General features: G+C 41.6%; 1 non-coding gene across 1 annotated transcript; it reads left to right on the top strand.

Moving 5' to 3' along the window:
* Positions 1-7,352: 7,352 nt before the first annotated feature.
* LOC119931007 lies at positions 7,353-7,490 on the top strand. The gene has a single exon (XR_005451877.1). It is a non-coding gene; the product is annotated as a small nucleolar RNA SNORA7 (small nucleolar RNA).
* The last annotated feature ends 10,405 nt before the right edge of the window (positions 7,491-17,895 follow it).

Genomic DNA, 17,895 nt, shown 5'->3' with positions numbered 1-17,895 from the left:
GAAATATTCCCTGCCCATAATGAGCTTACAGTCTAGAGGGGGAGACAGACATAAATATAAATAAATAAATTACAGATATGTATGTAAGCATTGTGGGGCTGGGAGGGGAGACGAATAAAGGGAATTTGTCAGGGCGTCGCAGAAGGGAATTCATTCATTCATTCATTCAATCGTATTTATTGAGCGCTTACTGTGTGCAGAGCACTGTACTAAGCACTTGGGAAGTACAAGTTGGCAACATATACAGACGGTCCCTACCCAACAGTGGGCTCACAGTCTAGAAGGGGGAGACAGAGAACAAAACAAAACATATTAACAAAGTAAAATAAATAGAATAAATATGTACAAATAAAATAAATAAATAAATAGAATAATAAATGCATACAAACATATATACATATATACAGGTGCTGTGGGGAGGGGAAGGAGGTAAAATGGGGGGGATGGGGAGGGGGAGAAGAGGGAGAGGAAGGAGGGGGCTCAGTCTGGGAAGGCCTCCTGGAGGAGGTGAGCTCTCAGTAGTGCTTTGAAGGGAGGAAGAGAGCTAGCTTGGCTGATCAGGCAGAAACTCCTCACCCTCGGCTTCAAGGCTCTCCATCACCTCGCCCCCTCCTACCTCACCTCCCTTCACTCCTTCTACAGACCAGCCCGCACCCTCAACTCCTCTGCCGCTAATCTCCTCACCATGCCTCGTTCTCTCCTGTCCCGCCATCAACCCCCGGCCCACGTCATCCCCCTGGCCTGGAATGCCCTCCCTCCCAACATCCGCCAAGCTAGCTCTCTTCCTCCCTTCAAGGCCCTACTGAGAGCTCACCTCCTCCAGGAGGCCTTCCCAGACCGAGCCCCCTCCTTCCTGTCCCCCTCCTCCCCCTCTCCAACCCCCACCTTACCTCCTTCCCTTCCCCACAGCACCTGTATATATGTATATATGTTTGTACATATTTGTTACTCTATTTATTTATTTTACTTGTACATATCTATTCTATTTATTTTATTTTGTTAATATGTTTGGTTTTGTTCTCTGTCTCCCCCTTCTAGATTGTGAGCCCACTGTTGGGTAGGGACCATCTCTATATGTTGCCAACTTGTACTTCCCAAGCGCTTAGTACAGTGCTGTGCACACAGTAAGCGCTCAATAAATCCAATTGATTGATTGATTGATGTGCGGAGGGAGGGCATTCCAGGCCAGGGGGATGATGTGGGTGAGGGGTCGACAGCGGGACAGGCAAGAATGAGGCACGGTGAGGAGATTAGCGGCAGAGGAGCGGAGGGTATGGGCTGGGCTGTAGAAGGAAAGAAGGGCGGTGAGGTAGGAGGGGGTGAGGTGATGGAGAACCTTGAAGCCGAGGGTGAGGAGTTTTTGCCTGATGTGTAGGTTGATTAGTAGCCACTGGAGATTTTTGAGGAGGGGAGTAACATGCCCAGAGTGTTTCTGCACAAAGATGATCTGGGCAGCGGCGTGAAGTATGGATTGAAGTGGGGAGAGACAGGAGGATGGGAGATCGGAGAGGAGGCTGATGCAGTAATCCAGATGAGATTGGATGAGAGCTTAAATGAGCAGGGTAGCAGTTTGGATGGAGAGGAAAGGGCGGACCTTGGCAATGTAGCGGAGGGGAGACCGGCAGGTTTTGGTGATGGATTGGATATGAGGGGTGAACGAGAGAGCGGAGTCGAGGATAACACCAAGGTTGCGGGCTTGTGAGACGGAAATGATGGTAGTGCCATCAACAGTGATGGGAAAGTCAGGGAGAGGGCAGGGTTTGGGAGGGAAGACAAGGAGTTCAGTCTTGGACATGTTGAGTTTTAGGTGGCGGGCAGACATCCAGATGGAGGTGTCCTGAAGGCAGGAGGAGATGCGAGCCTGGAGGGAGGGAGAGAGAGCAGGGGCAGAGATGTAGATTTGGGTTTCATCAGCGTAGAGATGATAGTACAAGCCGTGGGTGCGAATGAGTTCACCAAGGGAGTGAGTGTAGATCGAGAACAGAAGGGGACCAAGAACTGACCCTTGAGGAACACCTACGGTAAGGGGATGGGAGAGGGAGGAGGAGCCCACAAAAGGTACTGAGAATGAACGGCCGGAGAGATAAGAGGAGAACCAGGAGAGGACAGAGACTGTGAAGCCAAGGTTGGATAGCATGTTGAGGAGAAGGGGGTGGTCCACAGTGTCGAAGGCAGCTGAGAGGTCGAGGTGGATTAGGATAGAGTATGAGCCGTTGGATTTGGTAAGCAGGAGGTCATTGGTGATCTTTGAGAGGGCAGTTTCCGTGGAATTGAAGAGAAGGAAAAGAGGGAAGTCTCCTTGGAGGAGATGTGCTTTCAATAAGGCTTTGAAGTGGGGGAGAGTAATTGTCTGTCAGATATGAGGAGGGAAGGCATTCCCGGCAAGAGGCAGGATGAGGGTGAGAGGTTGGTGGCATGTTAGATGAGATCAAGGTAAGAGAGAAGGTTAGGATTAGAGGAGCAAAGTGTGTGGGCTGGGTAGTAGTAGGAGATCAACGGGATCTTTGTTCTCAGTACATACCAGCTCCAGGACTCAATCTTCCTTAATTCTAGGGCAATTTTCTTCCCGGCATGGCAGCCAAGGAATTTCAGTTCAGCCCTCTCTTGGTTCTTTTGACAATGGCTCAATATTGAACTTCTGGCCTCATTTCCACTCTTATCGTCCAGAGCTGTGGACTGAGGCAGGAAGCCCAGCATGCCCAATGTCTCAGGTTGGCTGCATCACATGAAACTATGAAGATGAGGGCATCTTGGTGTGTGCATGTGGAAGGAAAGGTGTTGGCAAAAGGCAAAGATGGCCCCACTCAGTGTTCTGACTTTTGAGAGATGAGGAACCCCGACATCTTTGCTCAAGGTTACAAGGGAGCCCATAAAATCTGGGATCCCTATTCTCTGCCCACTGTAGCAAAGCAAATATGGAATCCCACTGATAAACTGGGAGTAGTGGAACTAACTTAAGCAAGCATTCTTCCATTATTTAGCACAGACAGTCCAATTTTAGGCTGCTTCTGTTTTCTAAAAGTTCCCAAACTTCCTCAGAGCCACCCTACCAAGCCGTCTGGACTGTTTCAACATGCTTTCCTTCATTTTTTCATTTGGAGAAGCAGCATAGCCTTTTGGAAAATACTCAGGCCTGGGAGTCAGAGGACCTGGGTTCTAATCCTGCCTCTGATAATTGCTTCCTGTACGATTTTGGGCAAGTCACTTAACGTCTTTGTGCCTCAGTTATTCCGTTCTCCCTCCTACTTAGACTGTGAGCCCCTTGAGGGACAAGGACTGTATCCAACTTAATTGCCTTATATCCCAGAGCTTAGAACAGTGTTTGATATATAGTAAGTGCTTAACAAACAAATAAAACCAACAAATAAACAAATGTGTGAGCAGTTGCCTTGAAGTAGCAGTTAAATGCTGGCATCTGGATCAAAGGGAATTCCAAGGAAAGCGGGGAGGAGGGAATATGCTTGAACTTTTAAACATGATACACTCTCTCAGCTCATCTTTCTCCGTCACATTCCAGTAAGGCTCAGCCTCCTTACCTCAGCTGATTTAATCGGGACTTCCTGCCCCAGACCAGAGGAGGAGAAGCAAAGCCAGAATTCAATATTCAGTCATTCAAGAAAGGCCCAAGATTTTTTTGCAGCCATGCCAGAAAGGAAATTGCTCTAGAATAAGGAAACACAGAGCACTGAAGCTAGCACATGCTGCATAAAAGGTTTCACAAATACAGGAACCTGCATTAGGGCTTCTCCCTGGGGAGCTGTCTTCAACAATCAATCAATCATTTGTATTCATTGAGCACTTACTGTGTGCAGAGCACTGTACTAAGTATATGGGAGAGTACACTATAAAAAAGTTAGTAGACATGGTCCCTTCCCATACGAAGCTTAAAGTCTAGAGGATTTCATTATCAGTGATGATGTTACTGGGGAAATAGCATGGCCTAATGGATAGAGCACAGGGATTGGAGTCACAGAACCTAGGTTCTAATCCCAGCTCTGCCACTTGTTTGCTGTGTGACCTTGGGCAAGTGACTTCACTTCTCTGGGCTTCAGTTCCCTCATCTGAAAATTGGGGATTCAACACCTGTTCTCCCTCCTACTTAGACTGTGAGACCTGAGTGGGTACTGATCATCTTGTATCTACCCCAGGCTCAGTATAATGCTTGTCACACAATAAGTACCAAACAAATATGATTATTATTATATTACTGCCTGTGGGACATTAGCCACAGTTATGTGTGCAGTTATGGCTAAAGAGAGTGAGCTCTGATGGAACATATATTCCTTATTGTGCGCATGTGAGAAAAATAGATGACAGCAGGATATCCAGCCAGCTTCCGAATGGTGAACTGAAATAGGGAACATGCAAGAAGAGAGAGCAGAATAAATATTTTCAAGACAAAGCCATGGGCTATTGAGAAGCTAATGAGACAGACCATCAGGTTGGACAACTGTTCTGAGAGTTTAGGTCCTTTGAGCAATGACTTTTGGAAAGTTCAGGATACTGATGGTCAAGCTTGAAAACTGAGCAGGCATAGAAGCCCACAATCTTACTTTCATCCTCAACCCTTCACTACCATTGTACTTTCACATCTGGCCTAATGCCAAATCCTGCCATTTTTTTCCATCTCATTTAATAATAATAATTATAATAATTGTGGTATTTGTTAAGCACTTACTGTGTGCCAGGCACTGAACTAAGCACTCGGGTGAATACACGCAAATTGGGTTGGACATGGTCCCTGTCCCACATAGGGCTCAAAGTCTCAATCCCCATTTTACAGATGAGGTAACTGAGTCCCAGAGAAGTGAAATGACTTGCCCAAGGTCACACAGGAGAAAGGTGGTGGAGCTGGGATAAGAACCCATGACCTTCTGACTCCCAAGCCCATGCTCTATCCACTTTGCCACACTGCTTTCCCATGTCCACCACGTCCTCTCCACCCAAACTGATACCACCCTGGAACAAGCCCAGGTCTTGGCATGGCTAGACTATTATATTAGCCTTCTCGTTGGTGACGCCACCTCCAGTCTCGCCTCCAACCAATATGGACTCCATACTGCTGCCCAGATCATCTTCTTGAAGCATCACTCAGCCCACATCTCTCCTCTCCTCAAAACTCTCCACTGGCTCCTGTGTCTCTTTTCACCAAACTAAAAATCAAAATTAGCTCCAAGGCTCTGCACCATCTCACTCCCTAACTTATTCTCTTCTCCTGCTAATTTCCCAACACATTGTCTTTATTCCTTCCATGCCAAATTACTACCTGTACCTAGCTCTCAACTTTCCTTCCACCATCCCCCTCATTCATGCTGCTACTCTGGCTCGGAACTCTTTTCCTCCCAATTATCACACAAACCACATTCAGATCCCTCCTAAAATCCACCTCTTCCAACGAATTTCCCACAATTCATTTCCCAACACCCTGAACCATGTTATCCCATCAGTCAACTTTTGGGGTTATTTTCAGCCTCCTTAACACCTATATATATATATACGTCCACTTAAATATTTAACAATAACAATAATAATTGTCATTCATTAGCACTTATTATGTGCCAGGCAGTGTAGTAAGCACTGGGATGGGTACAAGCAAATCAAGTTGAACATAATCCCCATCCCACATGGGGCTCACAATTTTAATCCCCATTTTACAGATGAGGTAACTGAGGCACAGAGAAGTGAAATGACTTGCCCAAGATCACACAGAAGAGAAGAAGAGGAGCCAGGTTTAGAACCCGGATCCTTCTGACTCTCAGGCCAGTACTCTGTCCCCTGGGCCATGCTCCTTATCTATATTTATTTTGACCTTTCTAGTGTGAATATTTTATGTTTATCTCCATCATTAATAATAATAATAATAATAATAATCATGGCATTTGTTAAGTGCTTACTATGTGCGAAGCACACTAGAGTGTAAGCTCCTTATGGGCTTGGAACCAGTCACTTCATAATCCTGTACTTGCCATTTGTCTAATACAATGTGTTGCATCAAGTGGGAACGACTATTATTACTCCTGATGATGAATCCCACCAGTTTTTATAAAAACTAACTACTGGGCACAAAGCATTGTACTGGATGCTTAGGAGAGGACAAGAAAAGTAAAACACATGATCCCTGACCTCCTGAAACTTACAGTCAAATCATATGATTGAGTCTCTTCTATTATTAGAAAGCAGTGGGACCCAGGGGACAGAGCACAGGGCTGGGAGCCAAGGACCTGAATTCTAATCCTGGCTCTGCCACTAGCCTGCTGCTTTGCTGGCTGTGTGATAGTGGATAGATCTGTTAACTTCTCTGGGCCTCAATTTCCTCATCTGTAAAATGGGGATTCAACATCTGTTCTCCCTCTGACTTGGACTGTGAGCCCCACATAGGACAGGTACTTTGTCCAACATTATTAATTTGTATCTACCCCAATACTTAAAACAGTGCTTGACACATAGAAAGTGCTTAACATATAGAAAATGTTAGGTACCTTGAGTGGTAAAGCCACACAGTAGTGACACTGGATGAAAAACCCAAAATGTTGCCAGTTCAACAATGATTATTCAGCATCCTTGTATAAATAGCGATTTTCTGATAATTGTAAAGAAAATAAATGAAGCACTGAATTTACCATCTGATAGGCTTCTGAGGTGAGAAATCACCATCGCTGGACAGTTATCTATCCTCTCATTGCTCCTCTTGCCTGAAACCTCTAATTATATACCATCCACAAGTGTACAGAAGAAATTATTTTCAGCTGAATTTTTCCAGGGAAGAATCACCGTATGGAATTTTTCATAAGAGCTCATTATGGGCAGGGCATGTATCTGTTTATTGTTATATTGTACTCTCCCAAGTGTCTAGTATAGTACTTTGCACAGAGTAAGTACTCTATAAATATGATTGAATGAATGATTGGATATGTTTCTTCATTTGGGGTATTTCTGACTCGGGAAAAAGATGGGCAGAACTGATAAGGATAAACAGAATTTGGAAAACAGAGGCCAGAAAACATATTTGAAAGAAAACCGGAAAACGTGAGCTGTTATACTATTCATCAGGGAAACACTTCTGTTTAATGTTTCTGACTTTCAAATGAATGCGGGAAATGACCAAGGAAGTGTTAGTCAGGCTGGCAGACTCACAGAGTCCATGTTTTATAAGAAAAGTTGAAGTCCTTTTTCCACACTACCTTCAACCACAAACTTTTGGAAAAATCCGTACACAGTAACAGTAACTATGCAATATTTCTCCACATCTTCCTCCTCCAAAAGTTGGAGACTGACGTGTAAAAATACAATTTGGAGACCAATCCACAGTCAGACAACTAGTACATGGAAATTCATGTACATAATAAGCTTCACACCTCTCAGGGTCACACCTGGAAAGTTTCCAGTACTCTACCAGTCTCGGCTACGGGAGGGAGAGTCAGGCAGAGGCCTACCCATTCCATTCCTAGCTTGGGGAGTGGCTAGTGAGTGGAAGGCAATCTGCTACAGGTCAAAACTCACCCTTGCTGGGCAGCAGCAGCATGGGAGAGAGTCAACGGCAGAGACTCAAGTTTACTGTGTGGAAGGCGGTAATGGTAAACCACTTCTGTATTTTTACCAAGAAAGCTCAATGGATACACTACTAGAACGATTGCAGATGGAGAGCGGGGCATTCTGGGACAGATGTGTTTGTGGTGTTGCTATGGGTCAGAAACGACTCGATGGCATTAGACATGACAAGACAATATGCTTCAAATATGTCAAGTGCTTCATAAAGATTCTCAGTTGCTGTCACATTATAGTCTACAGATGAAGGTATTTTACCATCTGAGAGTGAATTACTCTCAAAATGGAAAAAGAATTCAAAAGTAGGGCTAACACAGTTCTGCTAAAGAGTGTGGATGGGTGGATGATTCATGTGTTCCTACAATAGTACCTAAATTCCAGTCCAGTAACATCTTGAATAGATGTAATTAACATCCCAAAGAAGTGGGAATTCTAGTAATAGCTGGAAAATGTCACATCTCCTCCAAGAGGCCTTCCCCGATTAATCCCTCTTTTCCCCTGCTCCCTCTTCCGTCTATGTTGCCTATGCACTTGTATCTGTGCCCTTTGGGTATTTGGTGTTCACCTGACCCTCAGAACCACAGCATTATGTATGTATCTTTAAATTATTTATTATCAATTATTTATTAACATTAATTCCTTTCTTCCTCTAGACTATAAGCTTGTCATGGGCAGGGAACGTGTACCCACTTTGATATATGTACTGTCCCAAGTACTTAGTATAGTACTCTGCAGATAGTATGTGCTCAAAAAATACCAGATCGATTGATTGAAAAAAATGTTATGGTTGTTGTGGTTACTTGTTAATGGCATTTGTTAAGCATTCCATTCATTCAGTCGTATTTATTGAGTGCTTACTGTGTGCAGAGCACTATACTAAGCCCTTGGAAAGTACAATTCAGCAATAAAGAGAGACAATCCCTGCCCACACCGGGTTTACAGTGTAGAACGGGGGAGACAGACATCAAAACAAGTAAACAGGCATCAATATAAATAAATAGAATTATAGATATATACACATCAAAACAAGTAAACAGGCAACACAGTAAGTGCTTACTGGGGTAGGTATATGATAATCAGACCAGACACAATCCCTGTCCCACAAGGGATTTATAATCTAAGAGGAAGAGAGAACAGGTATTGAATCTCTATTTTACAGATGAGGAAACTGAAACACAGAGAAGCTCAAAGTCACACAGCAGTAAGTGATAGAACAGGAATTAGAACCCAGGTCCTCTCACTCCCAGGCCTATTCCCTTTCCAGTAGGCATGCTGCTTCTCTCCTACCAACAAAAATAGTTGTGGATCCAAGCAAATATGGGGGACTTTTGCTTGTACCCTGGTTATGGAGTCCTCTAGCCATTCCAAATTCTGAAACAAGGTGTTTAAGCAAGTCATTTAAAATCAGCTGGAAAATACACTACATAAATGAACTTCACGATTACAATAGAAGCAGTTGCCCTGGTGAAGAAAAATAACTTGGCATAATTCCAGTCTGTATCATAGAGCAAAATTGTGCAGGACTCTTTGGATTGACGTGGATTTAATATGGTATTAATATGGTGTTACAATACAGTGTGTTTACTGAATGTTGAAACGGAGCCTTTTAAAACAAAGTTAATTGAAAAAACATGTTTTTGAAATCCCTAACTCAATTTGGTGCATAGGGCCTATTATGTAGTCTTTGCTGCTGAATAAATCGCAAAAGATCTTTATTGAAGAATCACCTCAAGTTACTTACCTATATGAAGTTTCTTACAAATATGGAGAAGCAGTGAGGCCTATTGGAAAAAGCACAGTCCTAGGAGTCAGAGGATCTGGGTTCTAATCCCAGCCCCAGCACTTCTCTACTGTATGACTTTAGGGAAATCACTTAATTTCTCTGGGCCTCAATTCCCTCAGCTATAAAATGGGGATTAAGACGGTGAGCCCTATGTGAGACATGGATTGTGTCCAACCTGATGAGCCTGTATCTACCCCCAGCGCTTAGTACAGTTCCTGGCATATGTAAGCACTTAAACTCACTGTGAGCAGGGAACGTGTCTGTTATTGTTATATTGTATTCTCACAAGTGCTTAGTACAGTGCTTTGCACACAGTAAGCACTCAATAAATATGATTAAATGAATGAGTAAACAAATACCAAGAAAATACTCATAAATGGAGGAAAGCAAATGTATTACAGGCCTAGAATGCTGCAAAGTAGACTTCAGTTTAGCTAGCACATTGTCCACTGATGCACTGATAAAAAGAACTAGGAAGTGAAATCATCCTAGTGACTTCTGTAAGGGCTTAATCAGTGGAAGTTGTTGAGCACTTTATCAATGCAGACCATCATGCTAAGTGTTTGGGAGGGCATAATAGAGTAATTAGACATGACTCCTACCCTCAAGGGGCTTACAGTCTATCTGGGGAGACAGACATTAAAACAAATTACGGGTAGGGGAAGTAACTGAGGTACGGATATAACTGCTCTGAAGGGGAGAGAGAAGGATGAGTTTAAGGGGTGTGGACTTGAGACATAACTTCAGGAGCAATGGCATAAACAGTACCTACATGAATATCAAGTTACAAGACAGGTTCACAAATAATGTGTTCTGGATTACAGGTCATCAATCAATCAATCAGCAGAATTTATTGGATGTTTACTCTGGGCTGTACACTAAGCGATGCTCGTCTCACAACTTCACTGTGAGGGAGAATGAATAACAGTAGGATACCCAAACATCTGTTCTTTGGTGAACTAAAATTGGGTAACCGTAAAGAACATGAACAGAAGAAACTCATTGAAGATCCCATACTATGAAATAAACCCTCCAATGATAAGACAAGCAGAGGAGACAAACTGATCTGATATTATATAATTATTGCATTAAGTGCTCAATGTATGTCAAACACTGTGCTAGTGTCCTCATTGTAGACCCATGAGGATCAGATCAGACCCAATCCCTGAGGTATATTCATTAGAAAAGTGAAGGTCTTTGACCAAAGGCCATAGAAGATTCTGAGTCAAGGAGGGAGAAACAATGTGCAGGCAGTGTGGGTTGTGGATTCTCAAATATGCTTTAATTTTGAGATCATCTTGATCATCTATAATTCTGATCTTTAGAGTTCAGCCTATAGGCTGTAAATTTTTTTTAATGGCATTCATTAAGCACTTACTCTGTGTCAAACACTGTAGAAACAAGTGAATTAGTCTGGACACAATTCCTGTCCTGCATTGGGATAACAGTCTAAGTAGGAGGGAGAATAAGAAAACTAAGGCATAGAGAAGTAAAGTGATTTGTCCACCATTGCACAGCAAGTATTTGGCAAAGTGGGAATTAGAACCTAGTCCTCTGACTCCCAGGCCATGCTGCTTCTCTTTGTGGACAGGGAATTTGTCTATCAATTCTGATGCATTGTACTCTCCCATGTGTTTAATACAGTGCTCTACCCAAGGTAGCTGCTCAATAAAAACCGTTGACTGATTCAGCAGCACAGGCTGAGTTTGAGTGGTTTTGCAACTTCAGAAGTTCTGTTATTCCAATTTCACCCCTAGGATACCCCTACAGTCTCCTCCAGCCCCACTCTCTCTGATGGAAATGATAGAATGACCAATCCCACAAACAGTCTTGTTTTGAGGAGATTAGACCAGATGCATTTAGAGAGGGAAAGAGAATGAAAAAAGATCACTTTGTGGGGGAGCTAAATATAGTAAGGGCTAGAATTCTCCCTCACTCAAACTTACTGGCATTTAATCAGAAAAACCAAGTAAAAACTGTTTAGTTTCTTAGCAATTGATTTCCAAACAAACACACTGCTCTGAACACAGTTGAAAGCTCTTTGTCCTAGAAAGATTTCACTTTTAAACCAAAAAGTGGGCAGGGATTTAAAACTGAGCCCTCAGATTCATTTTATAGTGTATGTTTATGCAGTGAGTATTCCTCTGAAAAAGAGAGGACGTGTTTGCCATTAACTTGTCAGTGTGCTTGGCTCTGGGTTGTTTCAGTTAGTGGTGGAATGTAAGCTGCCACTTGTAAGCTTCTGCTCAGGATTCTGATGATCCACCCTGTCCCACCCTATAGTGTGCTAATGAAAAACACTTCACTTACAGAGAAAAGCAGTCATCTGGACTAAAATCAACTTTGGCACTTAAAGTTTGGCCAGTTATAGCTTTCTTCTTACTACTAAGGTGTTGAATGTGAAAAAAAAAAAATGAAACATGAGGGGTTGATGTGGCTTAGCAGAAAGAATGTGGAACTGAAAAGCAGTTTGGTCTAGTGAAAGGAGTAAGGGCCTGGGAGTTAGAAGGACCTGAGTTCTAATTCTGGCTCCACCACTAGTCGACTGTGTGACTTTGGGCAAATCATTGAACTTCTCTGTGCCTCAGTTCCCTCATCTGCAAAATGGGAATTAGAGCTGTGAGCCACATGTGGAACATGAACCGTGTCCAACCTGAATTTCTCTAGACTGTAAGATCATTATAGGCAGGGAATGTGGCTCTTAATTCTGTTGTACTTTCTCAAGATCTTATTACAATGCTCTGCATATAGTAAGTGTTTAATAAATACATTTGATTGATTGATTGATCTTGTTTCTACCCTGGTACTTAGTACAGTACCTGGCATATACCAGCACTTAACAAATACCATAAGAAAAAAGGGGGAGTTAGGTGACCTAGATGCTATACTCAGGTCTGCCCCTGGCCTGCTGTGCTTTCTTGATTAAGTCATCCCTCTGAGCCTCAGTTTTTTCATCTGTAAAGTGGAGATAGAACTCCTGTTCTCTCTCTATTTCTTGGATTGTGAGCCCCATGTGGAAGAGGGACTGTGTCAAATCAGATTATCTCATACTTTACCCCAGAGTTTTAAGCACAAGGCTCAGCCCACAGTAAGTGTTCAATAAACATCATAGTTCTGTTCAGTATTATTGCATTACTTAATGCGATACTGCCAAAACGCCTAGTTAGAATGGAGCTGAAGTTTAACATTATGAGAGCAAGTTTTTTCATCCTCCTTATTTGTCGTGCATGACTTTAATCAGAGATGTGTATTCAGGGCATGGAAATCACACAGTGATTCACATAGAAAAATCTGAAACACATCCGTATGATACAATTCAAATAAATATTAATTGTTACTGTATTGTGTGTTCGTACTTTTTACTTTCTTGGTTCCAGGCTAAGAAAATACACCATCTAATCACTTCATAGTCTGTGAGATCATCATGCCTTTCTGATGTTTCCAACATTACCTTAGTTTACTTTGGACACAGTTCAAGTTATGCTGTGTTGAAATAGCTTAATGGAGGCAACTGGAGACACAGGACAGAGTTTCAAGGTTGATGCCCAGTGGGGAGGAAAGATATGAATGCCCTCTAGTTTGGGGGATTGGAAGGGGAGGAAGATTTGGAAGTGAAAAGGAAAAGCCAGGAAGATTAGCAGGGAACAAAGATAGAACAGTAGAAATACCCATTATTCTTGGACCAACAAATATTGTGGTTATTGTTTCTGGAGTTCTATTTATGTCCCCAATTAGTAGGATATCAAAAGAAGCCTTGGTGTTGGGATTCTTTTGGTTTTTTGAAATAAAGTTGCTTTATATTATTAATAATAATAATAATGATGGCATTTGTTAAGCGCTTACTATGTGCAAAGCACTGTTCTAAGCACTGGGGGGGATATGAGGTGATCAGGTTGTCCCACATGGGGCTCACAGTCTTAATCCCCATTTTACAGATGAGGGAACTGAGGCTCAGAGACGTTAAGTGACTTGCCCAAGGTCACCCAGCAGACATGTGGCAGAGCCGGGATTCGAACCCATGACCTCTGACTCCAAAGCCGTGCTCTTTCCACTGAGCCTAGCTGCTTCTCTTTGCATTGCATGATAATTTAAAATTCACCGTGTGCCAGTTCTGTTAATAATGATGCAGTAAAATGCAAAGCAATTGAATCTTGATGGTGGTCGTTTTTTGCCATTTGTATGGCCCCAAACCATTAGAATTTCAAAGGGCAATTAAGAGGATATCATTCAGAGTCATTAGAGTGAGAACCTAGGATGTAACCACTCATAACCAGAACAAGGTACAAACACTGTAGGAATAACAATTGAATTTGGATTCTGGGAACTGACAATATTTCACTTAGGGCTAAGCATTTATGAGTCTCCTTTTTCTCAGGAACTTTCTTCCAGATGCTGATCTTCAGAGCATGGATTGGTGGTGTTATATTACTAGAAGGATAAATTAAGGCTTTTCACAGAGATGTTTTAGTAAACCTGAGTCCACATGTGAAATTTTTCATGGATCAGAGAAAAAGTGTCAGAGAGAAGACAGAAATGCCAGAGCATTCTGGTGAGGCAGAAATATATAAGGAGTAGATCAGGGGACAAGGTTGGGTGAGGCACTGAAGAATTTGGGTGTTAGTAGAAGGAAATGATAATAATAATAACAGTAACAATAATAACGGCATTTGTTGTATACTTACTATTCTCCAAGTGCTGGACTATACCCTGGGGTAATAATAATAATAATGATAATAATAATGGCATTTATTAAGCATTTACTATGTGCCACTACTGTACTAAGTACTGGGATGGATACAATCATATCTGGATGGACACAGTCCCTGCCCCTCATAGGGCTCATAGTCGCAATCCTCATTGTACAGATGAGGTAACTGAGGTACAGAGAAGTGAAGTGACTTGCCCAAGGCCACACAGCAGAAAAGTGACAGAGCCAGAATTGGAATCCAGGTCCTCTGGCTCCCAGGCCCATGCTCTTTTGATTACTTCATGCAGTAATTCAAATCAGGAATTCAGAAGGGAAACAGAAAACTAGGAAAGCTGTGGGGGAAAAAAGACAGCTGGAGAGGGGTAAGAGCAGTTGGGGGACATTGAAGAATACACCCAGTTCATGGAGAGAAAATAGAGTGCTCATACCTTCTCCTCCATCCCAGAACACCATTCTCCATCAGTTTGGGAAAATTATTCCCCTTCCCTCTTCCACTTTCAAAAGTCACCTCCGTTATAAAAGGATTCTTCTCCACCATCTAAGTCATGTCATCCCATTAGCCATTTCAGCATTCTTATTAGTCAATGGTGTTTATTGAGCATTTATTCTGTGCAGAGCACTGTACTAAGCCCAAAAGAGAGTACAATACAACAGGGTTGGTAGACATATCCCCTGTCCACAACAAGCTTACATTCTTATGTCTTTAACTGTATATTAAACATTGTTAAATTAAAAATTCATTAATTTTACTTATCCACATGTGCTTATTATTCATAGTTACTCCTCTACCCCTCATAGTCATCCATTTATGTGCACTTGCCTTGCAGAAGGTGTGCAGAGCATTGTATTAAGTGCTTGGCAGAGTACAATATGACAGAGTCAGTAGGTCTGTTCCCTGCCACAATGAGTTTACAGCCTAGAGGACAAGGAATGAAGGGATGTAAGGAAGAAGAACAATTACAGAATGCAGTGAGAAGTGACCTGACCAGATAATTTCAAAAAATAGCCAAAAGAAAATATGACAGAGCTTTCAAAAATGGGTAGAGCTGATTTCAGTTCAATTTCAAATTACGCTTATTAAAAGCCCTTAGACCACCTTTCTCTAGAAAATTCCATCTAGTGCTTTAAATATAGTTTGAATTATAATGGATTAAACTAAAGCTATTCATGCCCAATTACTTGCTTCAATATGATTCCCCTCCAGACTATAAGTTTGTTTTGGGCAAGGAAAGGGTCTACTAATGCTGTATTGTTCTTAGTACAGTGCTCTGCACATGGTAAAAGCTCAATAAATATCATTAATTGATTTGATGGAAATGAATAAGTAGCAGATTAGCTTCGGCTTGCCAAATGTTAGTTGAGTCGTTTATCCTCTTTATTTTCTACCTCTTGCTGTACATTTTGAACCATAAGAAGGCCCATAGACTGTGAGCCCACTGTTGGGTAGGGACTGTCTCTATATGTTGCCAACTTGTACTTCCCAAGCGCTTAGTACAGTGCTCTGCACAAAGTAAGCGCTCAATAAATATGATTGATTGATTGATTGAAAGTTGGATTGTGGTTGATTTTTATGGTTTATGCCATAGTTCACCTTCTGCACCTATGTCCAGTTTCCCTGTAATCAAAATTGTGTGTTACAGAAAACTCATACTGCAGTACTCACCCATTCCAAACCTGAGAGCATTTACACATGTGCACATAGACTTGTATATGTGCCATTTTTTCTAACATATGACTCACTGAATCTGAACAGGCTTGCACTGTCAGAAGAACACTTCCTAACTCCCTAATCCACATTCCAGCCCAAATTCAAAATGAAAACATGTGTTCTGGCAGAACCAAGTGTAGTACCATTTTATATGCATGGGGGAATTTCATTGCAATCAGGACAACCTGCTACTTAAAGAATCAATTTGGGTTTAAATGCAGTGATTGGGATTGTTTGACTATTCAAGACAACAACAGTTGAGCCTAAGGGCACATAGAGAATGACACTGTCACCAAAGAAATGGTCAAAAATGAAAGACTCAGCACTCCCAGACCCACAGCACTTGTGTGTGTGTGTGTGTGTGTGTGTGTGTGTGTGTGTAGATATAGATATATAGATATATCTGTAATTTATTTACTTCTTTACTTATAATAACTTCTGTGTTCCCCCTCTAGACTGTAAACTCATAGGCAGGGAATGTGTCTGTTTATTGCTACAAGTGTATTCTCCCAAGCACTTAGTACAGTGCTTTGCACACAGCGCTCGATGAATATGATTGAATGATGGAATGAATGAATGAATTGTCAGTGGTCCATTCTGTTCAAGTTTAGAACTTCAAAAGACAAAGAAATACTTGCATTTTTAGAACAGGATAGAGTGAAAAGATTAACAGCATCAAGGAAAGCCTTCTGAGAATCTAATTTTATGGCCAGTTTTACTGACTTTCTTAAATCTGGCTTCATCTTTTCAGCTAAATCAAACAACTTTGAATTCAAAGAGAAGCTTAAATGGCTTAAAAAATCCAATTTCAAAGCCCTTTCATGGTGCTTGGCTTCAACCATAAAGTTAAAAATAATGAATTGATTAATTATTCAAAAGAGGATGTGCAAGGAAATGGCATGTGGGAAGCAGATTGCTGATTAAAGAAGGGTGTTTCTCATGTGTTTTTCACTCACTCTCAATGTTTTATCCTTTAGTAACATTTATATTATCTTCTAAAACTGATGAAAAGAAGAAACAGAAAAGAAACTGAGTTCCTTCGCCTACTGCTAGATTCCCTCTTTCTTTTCAAATCATATTGCTTTTTCTTCAGAACTGCCATGCAGATGATTCACCAAATATATCTTAGAGCATGGTTATTTTTATTTTTTTTTCTTAGAATTAACACATTAACTCATATTTGTACCATCTTTTTCACTAAAGGGCTTCCTCTTCTGAACCACAAAATGCACTGTAGACATTTTTAGATGATGTAGTAAAAAATACCTTTGCTTGTCTAGTTAGACAACTGGAAAATGCCATATTATTTTCCCACTATTAGTTTTGTATTTTGATGTTTTTATGAATCTAGAATTCTCCGTCTTGCTGACCACTGAATATTTTATACCTCTACACTTTTAATCTAGCAGATATTTTTTCCCATTTGCTTGCACAGAATGAATACCTTTTTATGGTATTTGTTAAGCACTTACTATGTGTGACAGACACTATTCTAAGCGCTAGGGTAGATACAAGCTAATCAGGTTGGACGCAGTCCATGTCCCACATGGGGCTCACAGTCTTAATCCCCATTTTACAGATTAGGTAACTGAGGCAAAGAGAAACTAAGTGATTTGCCCAAGGTCACACAGCAGAAAAGTGGCAGAACTGGGATTAGAACCCAGGTCCTTTGACTCCCCAGGCCTGTCCTCTGTTCACTAGGCAATGATATTTAAAGGGTCTATCTCCATTTTGCATTGCGTTTTGGCACCGTAGAAAGTGGAACTTATTCCTGCTCTCCTAAAGTGAATTGAAATAGTTATGAAGAGTGATCAGCAGCCATAGCATTTCTTACCACCCACTATCTGCAGAACTCAATAGTAGGAACTTGGGGATCCAAGAGTGCTGTTCTTTGATATATTTGGTGAGTCATCTGCAAGGCAGTTCTGAAGCAAAAGCAATGTGATTTGAAAAGAAAGAGGGAATCTAGTAGTAGGCAAAGGAACTCAGTTTCTTTTTTCTGTTTCTTCTTCCCAACAGTTTTAGAAGGTAATATAAATGTTACTAAAGGATAAAACATTGAGAGTGAGTGAAAAAGAAAAAGATTCCGCAAATGGTGAAATTGCACCCAGGAATGGGAGTGTATTTGAGAGGAAATCACTGGTGAACTTG

The sequence above is a fragment of the Tachyglossus aculeatus genome, chromosome 7 (genome assembly GCF_015852505.1).
Source record: "Tachyglossus aculeatus isolate mTacAcu1 chromosome 7, mTacAcu1.pri, whole genome shotgun sequence".
Classification (NCBI taxonomy): domain Eukaryota; kingdom Metazoa; phylum Chordata; class Mammalia; order Monotremata; family Tachyglossidae; genus Tachyglossus; species Tachyglossus aculeatus.
The sequence above is the reverse complement of the archived record's forward strand: the minus strand, read 5'-3'. Positions and strand labels throughout refer to the sequence as shown.